Genomic DNA, 19,352 nt, shown 5'->3' on the forward strand with positions numbered 1-19,352 from the left:
TACAGACCCCTCGTTCCTCAACCCACTGCATTCTGCCACAGTTGTTTTCACAAGTGTCTTTCTAATCTAATCACAACACGCTTGTACTTCGCCACAGCTCTTCTAATCTAATCACAACATGCTCTAGTCATTTCTGCAGTACAGACATTATTACTGGACTCAGGGTCGCGCTTAGGTCATTGTGCTCAGTCACCCGCCAGTTACCTGACTCTTCCCGTGCGCGGGCTTTCTCTTCCCTTCGATGAAGAAGGAGAAGAAGCCAGCGCCATCTTAGGCACAGAACAGATTATATAAATGTGTGTGTAGCCTCCATTTTCTATGTATTCTATCTATTTTCTATATATTCTATATGGGCTGCCCCCCCCCCCCGAACACTCTACACAAAAGATGCATTTCACTGTGTGTTTCGATGTACATGTGACTAATAAAGATATTTAAATGTATTACGGAGACTCTGCAGAGTTCTTGTACTAACGGGTCTACTTAGAAGACCATTCCTGGTAAGGATTACCCTTTATATTAAAACATTCCTCCTGTTACTAATCTTGAACTTCTAACCACTTTTTACTGTGTTGTGCTTTAACTTGAAATGGTATTGCAGGATTAACATTTTTGTTCTGCTTATGTGGCACCTTCCATCCTACAGGACAGGAGTTTGGGCCTCAGTGGTCAACGCTGTGTTGAACATTGTCTGATATGGCTCAGAAGCCCCACTCAGGCTCAGCAGTCTCTGACACAGTTGCTGCAGATGAACGCAGGTTGAGATGTGCAAAATTTGCTGGCCTTAATTTTCTTCACGTTTTCTCAACTAGTTGAGATCACCATTTTTCCTTGGCGCATCTGCTGCGCTGCTCTACAGCTACCCTTCATAGATCCCAACCACGGTTGGCTGGTTCCCAATTGTCTGTATTGATGCCTGCCAACTTTATGTCTCACTCTCAGATGCCCTTATAGTGGAGGTGTGGGTGTGCAACAGGCCGTGACCCTGTGGCTAGTTCAATATGTTCTTGGGAATACAGCCTCCACCCATCTGATAACCTGATCAACCCACTTCAAACATAATTGGATTGCAAATGAATGTTTGCTGATAGACTTAGAATGTTCAAGGACTTTTAAGTTGACCATGTTGTGCCAGGATATGTCTGGGATTCTTCTGAGGCAGCAAATGTGTTGTCTTTTCTCATGCTTTCCATATATTGTCCAGATTTCCCTGGTGTAGAGGAGTGTACAAAAAACATAAGCTTGATTGATTGACGGTTTGGTGTTTTTTGTTGGATTGCTGTTGGTCCACACTGTCTTGCTCAGATTGGACATAATAGCTCCAGTTTTTTGCAAAGCTCGTGTTGATTTCAGCATGAAGAAGCAGGTTGCTGGTGATTGTGGAGCCTGGATTTATGAAGCTATCTATTCCCTCCACGAACACATTATCAATGCTAATTGATGGTGGTATGGCAGGGTCTTGGGCTGTGACATTTATCTTGCTGATGCTGATGGTCAATCCAAATGCTTTACAGGTATGAAAGAATGTGTCCATTACCTGCTGGAGGTGTTCCCTGGTCACGGGATGCTAGGATAATTTCGTCAACATAGTGCAACTCCCTGAAGAGAACATAATGCATTCAAATGAGAACGTTTTCGTTCTCAGATGGACATGGCTGAACAGCTTTCCATTGGTTGTGGAATGTGACTGAAGGCATATGACAACAGCAGAGTGAATGATGAACCAAGGAGTATTTTTGCCAGATTGCAACCCTGTTTCATCCTCCAGCGGATCCTAAAAGATTCCACTGGTTGCCCAGTCATAGCTGCTATTATCCTCTGTATTGCCATGAAGGGAATGTATAATCCTGAGCAGCTTTGACAGCCAGCCATTTTTTTTCAGCTTGAATAAACCCCCACTTCTCACATAACTGAATGCTTTTGTGAGGTTGATTTCTCACTGTAAACTCTTGAATTCAGAAGATCATACTGACTGTGGGTCTCGTGATTCTAAAATCACATTGGGATTTGGGGTAAATGTATTCATCAGCACAACATAGGCTAGACCAACATAGGCAAATACTTTTCTCACAATGCCCAGAAGAGAAATGCCTTGAAAGATTTTACAGTCACTGCAGATGCCCTTATATTTATTAAAGAGATAATCTTTGCATCCTGCATATCCCCAGGCACAATGCCCTCTTTTCAACAGAGACCAAGAAGTTGAAGCAGATATTGTAAGGGCATCAACCTCCCATGTTTGATGAGATCAAGCAGAATCGTATCATCACCTGGAGCTTTCCCCATGGCAAGTGAGTCGATTGCTTTACTAAGCTCCTCCACTGTGGAGTGTTATCCTTAATGTCTTGTATAACCTAGCAAGTTATGCATGTATAATCTCTCTCATTTCCTTCCTTACAACATTGAAGAATCTTTATTTTTCTAAATTTTCTTCATAGCTCAATCCTTTGACACTAGTGGTAAGTCTTTAGGTGCTTTTATATAAGGTCTCTAGGGCTTGGTATTGCTTTTGTACCTTGATAACCAGAACTAAACAAAATTCATGGTTCATCCTAACTGCAAAATGAAGTTGGTTAATCTAGCATTGACAAGTGTTAATCATTCATGTGATCATGTACACACTTACTATAAACAACATGACCTGTTTTATTGCTGCTCACCATAAATGGTGCTGCTAATATTTTTCTAATGTCAACATCTCTCCCTATATTACACTAATGGCAAGGACAATACATTATACTCTTATCATTGATAATATCTCTTTCATCCAGTGTTTTTCATTAAGAGAAAGACAAAAGTTATTATTTACATGTTTATGGGTACAGGTAATATTTACAGTGAATTAATAACATTCTGTTTAATGGCCATGTTTTAACAGGTTCAAAAGACATGCCAGGGATTAACAAAGATAATAATTGTGGAAAATCTTTCAATACTTTAATCAAATCTGCCTAATTTCTTGCAGTTAGTCAATTTGGTGAGCAATAGTAGTGAGTTGACATTGTTATTTTGTTGTGTCAATTTATTTTTTAATCGAATGATGAAGATGAATTCACAAACTCATTCCCAAACAGGCTGTTAAGTCAGGAAAGGCACAGAACAGATGTTAGATGCTTACAGATTATATACTGTGGAAGGAAAATAAATTGACAGGTTCCTGTGACAAAACTGCTTTCTGACTGCCCTTAACTGACAGTTGAACCTGATTTTCTAGGCAGCTTCTATGATTGTGGCCATTGTCTTGAATGTCCTAATATCTGTCTCTCTGATCCCATGGAAATATTGAGGAGTGGACATCTGTTCGTTTATATGAAAATTAAATTCTCTAATTTGCTAAGCTGCCTGTTGGTTACAAAGTAGGTGGATTACCTGCTCTCAGGTCTTTGTTTTCCTCCAAAATTGATGATGCAAGATAAAAGAAAGCCTAGACCATGAGACATAGGATCAGAATTAGGCCATTCGGCCCATCGAGTCTGCTCTGCCATTCGATCATGGCTGATTTATTTTTCCCTCTCAACCCCATTCTCCTGCCTTCTCCCAGTAATCTTTGACACCTTTACTAATCAAGAACCTAGCAACCTCCGCTTTAAATATACCCAATGATTTGGCCTCCACAGCCGTCTGTGGCAATGAATTCCACATATTCACCACCCTCTGGCTAAAGAAATTCCACCTCAGCTCAGTTCTAGAGGGTCGTCCTTTTATTCTGAAGCTGTGCCCTCTGGTCCTAGACTCTCCCACTACTGGAAACGTCCTCTCCGCGTCCACCCTATCCAGGCCTTTCAATATTCAGTAGGTTTCATCCTTCTTAAACTCCAGCAAGTATAGGCCAAGAGCCATCAAATGCTCCTCACATGTTAACCCTTTCATCCCTTGGATCATTCTCATAAACCTCTTCTGGACCCTCTTCAATGCCAACACATCTTTTTTTAGATGTGGGGCCCAAAACTGCTCACAATACTCCAAATGTGGTCTGACCAATGCCTTATAAAGCCTCAGCATTACATCCTTGCTTTTATATTCTAGTCCTCTCAAAATGAAAGCGAACACTGCATTTTCCTTCCTTGTGACCAACTCAACCTGCAGGTTAACCTTTAGGGAATCCTGCACTGGGACTCCCAAGTCCCTTTGCACCTCTGATTTCTGAATTCGCTCCCCATTTAGAAAGTAGTCTACGCCTTTATTCCTTCAAACAAAGTGCATGACCATACACTTCCCTATGCTGTATTCTATCTGCCACATCTTTGCGCATTCTCCCAACCTGTCCAAGTCCTTCTGCAGACTCCCTGCTTCCTCACCACTACCTGCCCCTCCACCTGTCTTTGTATCATCCGCAAACTTGGCCACAAAGCCATCAATTCTGTCATCCAGATCATTAACAGTTAATGTGAAAAGTAGTGAACCCAACACTGACCCCTGCGGAACACCATTAGTCACCAGCAGCCAACCAGAAAAGGCCCTCTTTATTCCCACTCTTTTCCTTCTGCCAGTCAGCCAATCTTCTATCCATGCTGGTACCTTTCCTGTAGTACCTTGGGCTCCTATCTTGTTTAGCAGCCTCATGCGCAGCACCTGTTCAAAGGCCTTCTGAAAATCCAAGTAAACAACGTCCTCTGACTCTCCTTTGTCTATCCTGCTCAAAGAATTCCAATAGATTTGTCAGCCAAGATCTCCCCTTAAGGAAACCATGCTGACTTTCGTCTATTTTATCATGTGCTTCCAAGTACCCTGAAACCTCATCCTTAATAATAGACTCTAAAATCTTACCAACCACTGAAATCAGGCTAACTGGCCTATAATTTCCTGTCTTTTGCCTCCCTTTCTTCTTTAAAGAGTGGAGTGACATTTGCGATTTTCCAGTCCTCTGCAATCATTCCTGACTCTAGTGATTCTTGAAAGATCATTACTAATGCCTCCATAATCTCTACAGCTACCCATTTCAGAACCCTGGGGTGTAGTCCGTCTGGTCCAGGTGACTTAACCACCTTCAGACCTTTCAGCTTCCCAAGCATCTTATCCTTAGTAATAGTGGCTGCAGTCACTTCTGCCCCCTGACTCTCTCAAATTTCTGGCAAGCTGCCCTTTCAGGAATGCCATGATTAGATTTTAGTAAATTTTAGCAATAAAATAACAATTGATTCAAAGTAAAATTAGCTCATTTAAATTTATTTGTTAGCTCTCTTATTCCTTTTGATTATATCTTTGTTTCACTCATAGCATTCACTACCATTTACCCATTCTTCTCATATTCAGGATGTTACTATTGATAAACTATCCATTAACAGAGTACTGTAGGTTTCCTTGTAAAGATAAATTTGAATGCTAGGGAATTTAAGTACTATGAATACTTAATCCAAGAACATTTATATTACAAAATAACTGAATATTTAGGACAATGAGTTATGAGTTTCAGTTATAAATTGGCACATAAATCATTTCCAGTGGGAATTCAGGTTAAGATGATAACACTTGTATGTTATATTTACATGATATATGATTTACCTATAACAATTTTCCATGATATTACAAAGTAACACCCCAGCAGAAATTATTGTGTTAATAACTTGCTCAAATCACATGGTAGAACCTCCACAATTCCTAACTAAACTGCCATAAACTGAAGGCATGTTAATCCTCAATCTCTTTGGAAGTTTTTTCCTATTTTCTCTCATCCTGTGATGTTTATATGGCTCCTCAAATTCATTCAACCATGTTTGCCATCAATAATTCAGCTGCTAAATATCATCAAGGCTGAATGAAATGCAGTCCAGAATAAAGAGGGAGAAAGTTTTGCTACATCCATACAAAGTACTGGTTGGACCTGAACTGGAGATTCATGTACAGTTCTGGATAGTGTATCTTAGAAAGGATGCATTGGCCTTAGAAGGAGTGCTGCATAGATTAATCAGAATATTAAAAAAAGATTAAATTATGCAGAGTGTGTGCATACATTAGACTTATTGTCTTCTTCTTCTTTGGCAGCCCCTCAGTGTTGAGATAATTTGTTTCCATTCCATTTCAGAGTGAAAGATGCCTGTGCAAGAATTCTTTTCATGTGGGATGACCGTTGCTCTCCAGCTGTGACATGATCTTGAGAGACTGAGGTTTTTGTGCAATAGCAGGAGGTTCAAAACAATGGAAGACCAGGCTCTGTTGCACAAACTCAGCACACATTTTTTTACAACACTCTGGTCATTGTTACTAATGACTAGTTGTTTTTCCAAATTGTAGATTGTTAATTGAATTTAAGTTCCACAGCTGCCATGGTAGGATTTGAACTCAGGTCTCTGGCTTGTTAGGTCAGCTATCTGGATTACTAGTTGAGTAATTTTACCATTAAACCACCATAGTATCTGTTAAAATCCTGGAGTTCTCCACTTCAGGAGTGTCCTCAGCATTTGGAAAACAGCAGTTCAAAAAGATTGCTCACCATTATCCCCTCAAGGGCAATTAGAGATTAGCAATAACTGCTGAACCTTCCCATGACAACAACATCCTACAGAGAATTTTAAAAAACCATCAGTGAAGTGGGTGGTATAGGTGGCGAGGGAACGGAGTTTGTGTGAAGACCAAAAGCCTTAGCTTTGATTTTTTCAACACAGAGGAGGAAGTTTTTGCTCAACCAGTTCAGGATGCTAGTCAAGCAGTCCAACAATTTAGACAGTGGAGGGATCAAGTGAGGTGGTGGTTAGGGTGTCATTAATGTACATGTGGAAACTGACCCTGTCTTTAGACCATTTTGCCAAGAGGCATCTTGTAGATGAGAAACAGAAGGGGACCAAAGATATATCCTTGGTGGGCAGCAGAAGTTATAGTGAAGGTTTGTTAGCGGTGGCATTGCAGATAATCTTATGATTATGATTCAATGGTTAAGAGTGGAACCAGATGAATTCAGTCTCCACTGATGGTGCAGAAGTAATAAAGATTTGCGTGACCTGGAATAAAAAGTCTGTGGCAGAATGGATTGAAAATTGGTTCAGGTACAAACAATGACAGAGATGTGGGAAATAATTATTTGTTTTCAAACTGGAAGGAGGTAGACAGTGTAGTGTAAGGCTTAAAAACATGTCTGCAATTAAAATGGAATTGTCAGCTAAAAGTATCCAGGCTGAACAAGCAGACTCACTTAGGAAGACAAGTAAATCATGTGGCCTCAAGTCATGCAGCTGCAAGGACCTATAGTAGTGGGATAAGATAAGCTTGTTTTTCAGGAGTAACCGGGACTAGCTCAGTTCCTGGTATAGTTTGTAAGATTAAGAAAGAAGCACAGGATTATTAACTATGTAAGTGTGAGCTATAAGTGAACTCATTGACTTCTCATTGGACCAGGATCGCGAACAGTGCCAGGACCCTTGAAGTCTCTGAACCAGCCATCAGTTGCCTCTAGGGAGTCCCCAGTAGGCAGAAGGGCATGAGACTTGTTGCTTTATTAATATTCTAGTGACTTATTGCTTAGTTAATATTTTAATAAGTTTACTGTTTATAACCTTACACCATTGAAGCATTCTTTCTCCATCATTGATCCGAGTCCTTGAAATGTTCTTAATTAACATTCCGCTACAACAGTGATGTTCCTAGGGGATATTGTTGGAACCACTGATATATTTGCTATATATTGAAATCCCAGACATTGGTATACAGGATAAAATTTCCATATTTTCAGATGACACAAAGCTTGGCAGTGTTGTAAACAATGAAGAGAATATCACAGATAGATTGATAGAATGGGCAGACATCTGGCAAATGAAACTTAATGCTGGGAGGTGCTATATTTTGATAGGAAGAATAAGGAGAGCCAATTTAGACTAATTTAGTACAATCCTAAAGTACATTCAAGAACAAAGAGATCTCTCTTTTTCTATGCCTAAATCTTTAAAGGTGGTAAGGCAGATTGAGAGAAAGTGTTTAATAAAGCAAATGGGATCCTGGCTTCAAAAATGTTCAACTTCTATACAACACTGGTTAACTACAACATGAATATTGTATCAAATTCCAGTCCCTACAGTTTACAGAGAAGTTGAAAGCCCATCAGAGGGTGTAGAAATGTTTGGGATGGGCATTTTCAATTACAAGAATAGACCAATGAATCTGGGATTGTTCTCCTTGGAGTAGAAAATGCTTCAAAGAGATTTAATGGAGATGCACAGAACCTTGAGATTTTAGAAAGGGTAAATGCTGAGAGAATGTTTACATTATTGGAGAGGTCAAAGACCAGAGGTCACAGATTTAAAGAGATTGGCAAAGATCTAGGGTTGATGTGAGGAATTTTTTAAAAATCAGCAAGTAGATATGATCTAGAATGTATGGTGGATGCGGATTCAATTGTGAATGTCAAGGAAATTTATATAAAATATGTGAAGGTAAAAATTGAACTTAAAGAAAAAATTGGATGGGCTTTAGTGGACAGCAGTGGAAAGTTGTCCATCTGTGATACTGGCTCAGCTTGTTTATTTCCCCTCCTCCCTTTTTTTATTTTTTCTTTTCTTTCCTCTAGGAGTGGAAGGTGTGCCATTCACTCATTGACCAGATAACCCTGTTTACAGCCTATCCCCATGGTCACCCTGGTTTTCCCCCGTCAGGGACATCCCCCTCTCCTACCCACACTGCAGCTTAACAAGCTTTTCTTTTGTCTCCTTCCCAGTTCTGAAAAAGGGTTTTCGACCTGACGCATTAGCTCTGTTTCCATACTCACAGGCTTGACCTGCTGAGTATTTCCTGTTATTAGTATAGGGAAAGTGGATTGGAGATAGGGCAAATGACATGAACTGTAAAGAGCTTGCATAAACTTGATGATTCTTCTACGTTGTAGTGAATTTGTGATTAACTTGCATTAGCCTTAAAATAGAAGGCTGTGGACCAAGTACTGGTTAATGGAATTAATATAAACGGGCATTTGATGGTTTGAACACAATGAGCCTGTTTCTGCGCTGTATGACTCTTTGACTCTTTCAGTGCAAGATAAATATACAAGCAGCTCTCTGATTTTCTGATCCGTGATCTTATGAAATTATTTTACAATCAACCTTAAGGATATTAATCCCTTTATTGCAATAAGTAAATTAGAATAAGAGATTCAGCTCCCATTATAATAAATGAATGATAATAACATTCTTCTTGTGTTTTCTTAACACTCAAAATATTATGTAAAACTATTGTAATCCTAATTTTCCAAGGGTGCATACATGTATTTTGTAAGCAGTAATCAGTTTGATTTTCTGAAAGCTGAGTATTTCTGATGAAAAATGTGTTGATCCAGAACAGTTTACATTATTTTGTCTGATTCACATTTACATCCTAGATGCCAGTCACGATCTAGCTGCTAAACGAAGAGAGTGAATTCTCAATTACCGATTGAACAAAGCCACTGCAATTTGGGAGATTTAGTCTCTGCCTAATAGGAACGGAAATTGAAGGTTACCGGACTGATATGTATTAACAATACTCTGTGTTTTGTTGCTGTCTCTGGAAAAGCTAATACAAACAGAAGAAATAGGAGCAGAAGTAGACCACCTGGCCTTCGAGCTTGCTTTGCCATTCATTGAGCCTGTGGCTGATTATCTACCTCAGCACTATTTTCCGGCACTATCAACATAATCTCTTGATTCCCTTAATATCCAAGAATGTAGTGATCCCTATTTTGAACAAACTATGCAGCCTTCAGGGAATTCCAAAGTTCACCAACCTCTGAGGAAACGTCTTCTCATCTCAGTCCTAAATGGCCTACCCTTACTCAGAGATTGCAACCCCTGCTTCTAGACTCTTCATGCAGGGGAAACATCCTTCCTGAAACCAGCATTTTGAACCATGTAAGAATTTTATATGTTTCAATGAGATCACCTCTCATCCTACTAAACTCTAGAGAACACAGGCTTACTTTACTTATGTAAGTCCTGATGAAGGGTCTCGACCTGAAACATCGACTGTTTATTTCCCTCCATAGATGCTGCCTGACCTGCTGATTTCCTCCAGCACTTTTTGCGTGTGTTGCTCCAGATTCCAGCATCTGCAGAATCTCTTAGTTTACCTAATGCCTCTTCATATGGCAAACCCATTATCCCAGTGAATTTTCACTGCACTCCCTTGATGGCAAGTATATCCCTTCATAGGGAAGGAGAACAAAACTACTCAAAATACTACTCCAGGTGTGATTTCAGTAAGCCCCTATTCAACTACTGTAAGACAGCTTTACTAATGTATTCAAATCCCCATGAAATAATGGACAACATACTTGTTTTCCTAACTGCTCACTGCACCTGAATATTACCCTTCAATGATACGTGCCTTCTCCCATCTTATTTTACCCAATCCTTTTAACATATTCTATTTCTTTTCCCTCATGTGTTCATCGAACTTCACAAAAATACCCTGTTGGTATTGAAGTGGCAAATCTAATGACAAAATGTGTTTTTACTGAAGATGGAATTCTGAATTCTAATTACACCTTTATAATTTACTGATTATTATTACAATTCAAACATAATCAGGACTGCAAGAAATCTATAACAGAAGAGCAGTTGTTTATTGAATGTGTGATATTGATTGCCACTAATGTGATTGCATGAACAAAGCCTCTCTCTTTCTCTAATCATGGCCTGAACTTTGTAGGGTAAAGTTAGCTGCAATGCAAGGGACTGTCGCAACTGTCGCAACTGTCACCATTTCCCCAAACAAGTGACCTGTTTTAATTCTACTATTCCTATTCTGATTTCAGTATCTTCAGCTTTCACATTGTTTCATTGAAACATAATGAAAGCCCAAGGAATACTATGTTGTTTTTGACTAGGCACATTATGACAATGAACTCAACAATTTCAGATAGTGATTCTGCTATTCCCATTTATACTTCCCATGTTTTGGTTTTTACTTGTCTGATTATCATAAATTTTTGCCTTGGATCATCATCATCATCCTGTTTGCCATTTAATCTCTCCACCTGACCACAGAACTTTCCTTTTGTTCTTATCGCTTTTCTTCTGCATCATTAGACTTATTTTATCTTGAACTTTTTCCAGTTTTGATGAAGGTAATCAATCTGAATTAAGACCATAAGACACAGGAGCAGAATTAGGCTATTCGGTCCATCGAGTCTGCTCTGCCATTCAATCATGGCTGATTTATTTTTACCTCTCAACACCATTCTCCTGCCTTCTCCCTGTAACCTTTGACACCCTTACTAATCAAAAACCTATCAACCTCTACTTTAAATATACCCAATGACTTGGCCTAAACAGCTGTTTGTGGCAATGTATTTCACAGATTCACCACTCCCTGGCTAAAGAAATTCCTCCGCATCTGCGTTCAAAAGGGACGTCCTTCTATTCTGAGGCTGTGCTCTCTGGTCCTAGATTCTCCCACTACTGGAAACATCCTCTCCACATCCACTCTATCCAGGCCTTTCAATATTTGGTAGGTTTCAATGACATCCCCCCTCATCCTTCCAAAGTCTAGCAAGTACAGGCACAGAGCCATCAAATACACCTCAAACATTAACCCCTTCAACCCTGGGATCATTCCTGTAAACCTCTTCTGGACCCTCTCCAATGCCAGCACATCCGTCCTTAGATATGGGGCCCAAAACTGCTCACAATACTCCAAATGTGGTCTGACCAACACCTTATAAAGCCTCAGCATTACACCCTTGCTTTTATATTCTAGTCCTCTTGAAATGAATGCTAACAAATTGTAACTCGCCTCGCTCCATGGATGTCATCTGACTTGCTGACTACTTCCAGCATTTTCCATTTCTGATTATCAGCATCTGTGGTGTTTTGCTTTTGGAAAGAATTAGGTGATATTATTTAAAGTGATGTCAGGGATCTAGTTTGACCTTGAAAATGCCTAGATCTTGATCGTCAAACAATAAAATGAGTTGCTGAAGTTTGTTTCAGTCACTCAAAAGATCAACTTCAGGTGAGATCAACCTTACCCACAGAACCGATAATGGTGCTTTGGAAAACCAAATGTGATGAATTAGTAATTTTTCTATTGTCTTATAAATGGAATACTAAAATAAGGTATGAAGTAAAATTAGATATGAACTACAGGTTAAAAATTATTTTTCTTTTTAACCACATTAAGACATGGAAAGTGACCTCATATTCCAAAGGTACTGCATCAGTAGGCATCACTGTAAGCGTACATTACAAATTGAACTGAATAGGGCTTTAAATATCATTACGTGATCATGCAAATTTTACAAATTCAGTAGAACCAAGAGGCAACCAGTGGCCTATATTCTTACAGCCTTTTGGGAGTAGTGACCAAAGACAAATTTCTCCAAGTAAATGTGTTATTTTAGCTATCTTTTAGCATAACTTTTGCATCATCACACACTTATTGTCTGTGCATCTACTATTCATGCATAAACCACAGCCTATAATATATCCACAAGCAACAGTCTGTCTGCATGGTTAACAATGATGGATATTATCTCAAAGATTTTTAAACAGTGGTTTTCAGTTCTCCTTAGTGGAGATGCAGCTGTTTAATTTAATGGGAAAAAGACTGGGTAACATTGTAAATGGTAGTAGATTCAATATCTATTAGGCGAGATGGTCTTGTGGTAATCTATCTTACTGGCATTAATTCTACAGTGCTTTTTTTATCTATTTGATTTGTTGTAATAGCTTTAATCAGTTGTCCTAAAAGCAAAGAACATGCTTAAGTACTGTAATCATTTTGATTTTTGTGCTGTTGTCTGGACTTGTATTTGGACTCTCACCCTACAAAGCTGAAATTAAACTATACAAAATCAAAAAGGATTATTGAAATATTCAATCAACTTATTAAGACAAATGCATTTGCTTGTCTACAACAACATGGCAGTTAAAATGACAAAAAAATCTGCAATAGAAACAGCAAAGGCATAAAACATTGGTGGAAGAAATTTATAGTTGTAAGATTAGGCATAACGTCATTCAGGAAATTAACAATGTATGTAATGGGCTACACAGTAATCATGAGGGATCTTAATCTACATATTTTACAAGTCAAATTGGCAGAATAAGAGGGAGAACATGCTTATGTAGTGTATACAAATGGTTTTCTAAAATGATATGTGGAAGAACCAACTACAGAGAATGATCGTTTTAGGTCTCTTTTTGTGAGAATGGGTTAATTGTTAGTTCTGTGGTAAAGGGACCTTTTGGGAAGATTGACCACAATATGATAGAATATTGCATTCAATTTGAAAGTGATGTCGTTCAATCTAAAACTAGAATCATATATATTAACAAGGTAAACCGTGAAGACACGAGGGGAGAGTTGGCTATGGTTAATTTGAAAAATACTTTGAAAAGTTTGCTAGTGGTCAGGCAAAGGCTGGCATTTAAAAAATAATGCATAAATTGTGAAAATATATGTTGAATGCACAAAAACTCAAAAGACAGTGTGCTTCATTCGTGGCTGGCAAGAGAAGTTAAAGATAACATTATACTAAAGAAAGCTTACAAGGTTGCTAGAAGAAGCAGAAGGCCTGAGGACTGGCAGCATTTTAGAACTCAGCAAATGAGAACCAAGAAATTGATTTACAAATAAGGCAAATGTAGATATAAAAACAGACTGTAAAAGCTTCTATAAATAAGTAAAAAGATAAAGATTAATGAGGGCAAATATGAGGTCCTTATGGACAGAGATAGAAAATTTACAATGGAGAATAAAAAAATGGCAGAGGAGTTAAACAACTTGTTTGTGTTGGTCTTCAAGAAAAAAGACACAGAAAATCATACAGAAATATTAAGATGTATCAGAGTTGCCCGACGAAGAAAGGTTGGACTTCAGAAGAATGAGAGGGGGTTTATTTGAGACATATATAAAATCCAGAGGGATCTTGACAGAATGGATGTGAAGAGGATATTTCTTCTTGGAGGAGAGAGTAGGGGTCAATGTTTAAAAGTAAGGAATCATCCACTTAAGACCAATATGAGGCAAAGTGTATTCACTTAGGCAGTTGTTAGTCCTTCAAACTTTTTCCCTGAAAGAGCAGTGGAAGCAGAGTCTTTGAATATTTTACATATTACAAAAAATATGAGGTGGTGTTCCTCCAGTTCCATCCAACGCAAACTGGAGGAACAACAGCTATATTCTGCCTGGGTAGTCCACAACCCAATGGCATGAATATTGAGTTTTCGAATTTAGGTTACGCTTCCCTCCAGTGGGTTGTTTCCCCCTCCCCCCCTTCTGATCCTCCTCTGGTCCTCCCATTTTTGACTCCTTTCCATCATACCTCCCAGCCCCTCTTCACTCATCTTTGTCCCCCTCCCCCTACTCGTCCCATCCACCCACTACACACACACAGTTCACCCACAATTTCCCCCCACCCAAACCTATCTGGTTGGTTCCAACTGCCATTCATCTCTCCCCTTATGGTTCCCATTCTCAGCTCCTTTAATTATCAGAGTCCAGCACTTTGTGTTCCTACTTATCTCCCTCCCGCAGCTGTTTCCAATCTCCACACTCCCCTCCATCCATGTTGCTCCATCTGCCTCTCCATATTTTTTTTCTTTTTCTCTCTCTCTTTTGTCTGCCTCTATCCATCATCAAACTGCCACTGTCTCCCAACTCCACCTCTGCTTCCTTCCCCAACCCGGCACAACCTTCCTATCATCTTACACCCCTCCTCATCCACCAATCACCTTGGACTCCTTTCTCACCACTCTCCTTCTCCTCTCTATGCTGGCCATCTCACCTCTCCACTCTCAGTCCTGATGTAAGGTTTCAACCCAAAATGTCAACAATTCCTTTCTTCCCACAGATGCTGCTCGAACCACTGAGTTCCTCCAGCAGATTGTTTGTTGCTCCAGACTCCAGCATCTGCAGTCTCTTGTGCCTCTGAGGTCTGATCAAAGTTTTGGAAAGTTGGGGTACAACCTCCCTACATCTGTATTTAATGCCCTGACTAATGAAGGCCAGTATCCCATTTGCCTTCCTAACCATGTTACCACCTTCAAGGATTTATGGACTTGTACTCCAAGGTTCCTCTATTCCTAAGACCCTACTATTCATGGTGTATTGCCTAGCCTCATCAATACTCCTAAAATGCATCATCTCACATTTGTCTGGATTAAACTCCACCTGCCATATTTCAACCATTTCACCAACACATCACTATCTCTCCGCAGCTTAGGCCATACACCATGAATAATAGGGTCTAAGGAATAGAGGAACCTTGGAGTACAAGTCCATAAATGCTTGAAGGTGGCAAGAAAGTTAGATAATATGGTTAGGAAGGTAAATGGAATACTATCATCAACTCCACCAATCTCCATGATATCTGTAAACTTACTGATCTTGCCTGCCACATCCAAATCCAAATCACTCATATATGTTACAACCAACAATTTTGAATCCAGTTTGCCAACCTTTGGACCCAAGTCCTTAATGTTTTGAATGAGTATCCCATGTGGGATCTTGTCAAAGGCCTTACTAAAGTCCATGTAAATCACACTGCCCTGCTGTCATTAATACACTTTGCTACCTCTTCAAATAATTCAATCAAATTGGTCAGACAGGATCTGCCCTTGACAAAGCCATGCTGGCTATCTCTGATTAGCCCCTGCCTTTCCAAGTAATCATTAATCCTCTCCCTCAGATCTTTTTCCAGTATCTTCCCCACCAATGATGTTATGCTCACGGGTCTATAGTTACAAGTTTTTACCCTGCTGCCTTTCTTGAAAAGGGGGACCGTGTTTGCTGTCCTCCATTCATCTGGTACCTCACTTGTGTCCAGCGAAGATTTAAAAACCTCAGTCAGAGCCCCAACAATCTCTTCCCTTGCCCCTTGTAGCAGTATAGGATAAATCCAATTCAGTTCTGGGGATTTATCCACCTTTAAGCCATCTAAGACATTGAGTACCTCCTCTTTATTTATGGAGACCTATACTAGATTTTCATCTACCCCTTCACTGAATCCTCCAACAACAAAGTCTGATTCCTTTGTGAATACCGCCGAAAACTATTCATTTAGGACCCCACCTATACCTGCCAGCTCCATGCACAGATTGCCCATGATGTTCCTAATAGGCTTTACTTTTACCCTGGTTATTCTTTTGCCCTTACTATACTTATAGAATACTGTCAGATTTACCTTAATCCTCTCTGTCAATGATTTTTCTTCACCTTCTAATTTCCTTATTAAGCACCTTTTTACACTTTTTGTACTCTTGATGGGCCTCCCCATCATCAAATCCTTATACCTGTCATATGCTTCCTTTTTTCTCTTTAACCAACCCTCAATATCCCTCAACATCCAGGGTTCCCTATACTTGTTACCCCTGGCTTTTACCCTGACAGGAACATGTTGGCCTTGAACTCTTGCTATTTTTCCTTTAAATGCTTCCCACTGTGCAGGTGTAAACTTACAGATGTAGATGCTTCCAATCTACTTTTGCCATGTCTTCCCTAATGTTAATGAAATTGGTCTCCCCCTGTTTAAGACCTTTATTACTGGTCCATCCCTGTCCTTTCCTTAAAAATATACAGAGTTATAGTCACTGTCTCCAAAATAATTCCCCACTGACACTCTCTCCATTTGACCAGCTACATTCCCCAAGATAAAGTTAGGTAATGTACCTTGCCCTCATTAGTATATCTACATACTGCATCAAAAAGCTCTCCTGGATACACCTCAAAAATTCTGCTCTCTTGAGACTTTAGTACTAAGGCAATTGAAGTTAGTACTTGAAAAATTGAAATCCCCTTGTACAATAACCCCATTCTTATTGCATCTCTCTGATACATTCCTATATATCTGTTCCTCTATCTCCTGTTGACTTCTGAGAGGTCTGTAATACACCTCCAGCAAAGTCTGTTCCATATGAATTTCTTGAGCTGGTTAAGTGGCAACGTAAGGATTATTTGTGAGTAACTACCAATAGATAGAACTACTTATTTCACTGTATTGGTGAACATTGTAAGGAGACTAATAGGTAATAGATGGCCACATTAGATTTGTGCTAATTTTTTTTATGGATAGGAGATACCTGGAAAGTTTCCCAGATTAATAGATAAATGTTGCATTGGAATAGTTTGGCTGTATGTTGGGTTGGTAGTTGTTAAATATAATTGGGTGTAGGCAATTGAATGTGTCAACAGTCCAACAATAGGAGGCCTTAGATGCTTCCTAATATTTATTGAATTGAATTGACTGGTGACTAAAATCTATGATCATTAGGTCTATGGGAAGAAGTTGACATTTTTTAACTGCAGACACTTGCAAGAAGTATGGGTTGGATGCTACAGTTGAGGATTGTGTTGTTCATGATGATTTCTTCTCCTACCAGTTACCTGGTAGTTCAACACCATCCTTCACTGGATGTAGTAAAGTTATTGAATTTTATACTACTATGTTGATGCTACTTAGCTTTATTTACAGCCTTTTACATTTTCTCTTTAATATTTAGTTACTTCATCAGGTTGGTTATCTCTTTCTAAATTATGCCTATCGCTCATCCTCGCTTGAGAATGTGATCGCAACCCATGTGAAACTACAATATATTGAACCAGGTTGAGGAATGTGCTAGATCTTAGGCTTGCATTTTGCCGTGATGCACAATTCTGTTGCTGCTGATGGATTATGGAGCTTCACAGATACTGCAAAGCTGATTTGTTTCCACTTAAATGACATGCTACATAACTGATAATGTCATCAAATTGACTGCTGTGACCTTCTTATCAGTAGTAAGATGTGACCATGACAGATAGGGTAAAGCAAAAGACTGCCTTCTTGCCTTTGGTTCCTTCACCACCTTATGAAGTACACTGTGGCACTAATGGCTTCAGGATTTGGTTTTCTTGATCAGTTGACCTAGTGGACATGAGAACGTACTCCTTTCCTTGACTGGTTCCTACAGGCAATGCTCAACACAAAGAATGCTGATACAAGAATCCAGCAGATAATAAGCAAAAGTGAGAGATTTCTTTAGCCTTATTTGATCAGAGATTATTTCCTTGCAAGGGTTGGTTCTATGGTCAGCAATGTCAGCAAAACCAAGGAATTGATTGTGGACTTCAGGAAGGGGAAGTCAGGAGAAGACACACCAATGCACAATGAGGGGTCAACGATTTAGGAATGGCTTCCTCCCCTTCACCATCAGATTTCTGAACAGCCCATGAACCCATGACCACTACTTCATTATTCCTTTTTTTTGCACTATTTATTTTGTAATTTATAGTAATTTTATGTCTATGTACTGTACTGCTGCTGCAAAACAACAAATTTCATGACATACAAGTTACCGATAATAAACCTGCTTCTTATTCTGGTCTCACCCAATCAACTATATAGCCTTGTTCCAATCCTACTTGTTGAAGAGGATTTATCTAACCCGTTAGAGGATGGAGCTGGGATGCCAGCTGGTAGAAATATTTCTGTAGGAATGATTATGTCAGTCGGTGGCTTGACAAGGCTGTTGCAACAGTCTGCAAGCTTGGGCACCTGTCCCAGATATAAACAAGAAAGATATTAGAGGATCCACAAGGGTGCGCTGGGATTATTTTGTTCTTTTGGTGAATTATGAATAGCTCAGGAACAAATGTTTTATTCATTATTTCAACAACTTTAATGTTAATATTTTGTTGCATTTGTAATTGGGTTTATACTTGATTTTAAGTATTTACAGTATGGTATACAATTGATTTACAGTATTACTTAGGAGATCATGTTACTCTGCTATAAGACCCCAATTATTCTGTTCAATTATTCATGAAGACAAAATATTAGCTCTCCAAATCTCCCCAAATATCCTAATTGCCAACCCATTTTAATTGTTAACAAAGGAATATTTAATTAACGAGATATAAAACGAAAAATATAATTGTGATTGACAATGAAAATAATAATGATCACAGGAGCACCTTCGTAACTCGCACTTTCAAGAGAATATAATTGGAGTCTTAACTTTTTTTCAGATAATGCAGATTGAAACTCATGGTTTGAATTTTAATTCTGGTGTATATGGGCATCTATTAATAGTAATAACTTACCCAAGAGTTATTAAGGAACTTACTGTAACAATTGCATTCGTGAATTTACTTCTGTCCAAATGCCTGCGCTGAATTCCGGAAGTAAGGCATTAAAATAAATTCGGTTATGACAAAAAAAACATGCGGAATCAAGGAGAAGACGGAAACAAGAGAATCATACTTGTCACACTGCCCTATTTCAGAGGAAGCTGAACGTTCACAGAGTCTCTGCCTGCCCAGGTCTGACAGTGAATGGCAGGGAGTGGATGTCGCACTCAGGGTGACTCCAGAGCACAACCATGTTTTGGGGTTGGGACTAGTGCGCGTGCCCGTCACCGGCGGGTGTCGCAGGAGGACCGGGGACTCACCTGGGGCAGCGGGGGCGCGCGCAG

The sequence above is a fragment of the Pristis pectinata genome, chromosome 2 (genome assembly GCF_009764475.1).
Source record: "Pristis pectinata isolate sPriPec2 chromosome 2, sPriPec2.1.pri, whole genome shotgun sequence".
Classification (NCBI taxonomy): Eukaryota; Metazoa; Chordata; class Chondrichthyes; order Rhinopristiformes; family Pristidae; genus Pristis; species Pristis pectinata.